This window comes from Bison bison, unplaced genomic scaffold (genome assembly GCF_000754665.1).
Source record: "Bison bison bison isolate TAMUID 2011002044 unplaced genomic scaffold, Bison_UMD1.0 scf7180017860693, whole genome shotgun sequence".
Taxonomy (NCBI): Eukaryota; Metazoa; Chordata; class Mammalia; order Artiodactyla; family Bovidae; genus Bison; species Bison bison.
This window is the reverse complement of record NW_011491265.1, coordinates 14,422-14,728: the sequence shown is the minus strand read 5'-3', so window position 1 is coordinate 14,728 and position 307 is coordinate 14,422.

The window sequence follows — 307 nt, the reverse complement described above, 5'->3', positions numbered from 1 at the left end:
ATTTATCACCTCCAACAAGCTATCACTGAAAGTAGCATTAGGTACCATTTCTTGTTTGCTCCAAAAATATCCTGTGTTTATATAACTATCACTATACTAACCTTGTTGTTTCATAATTGTCACTTTAGATATTCGAATCCCTAGTACCTGGCATAATACCTGTTCCAAAGTACATAAGTAGTAATATATGAAGAGTAACTTGAATGAATGAATGAACTTGTTTCCTATTTTATTACTAATTCCAAACTAACCATTAAAAATTAGTGCTTTTACTAATTCATTAATTACCCAGACCTAAAATTGTAGG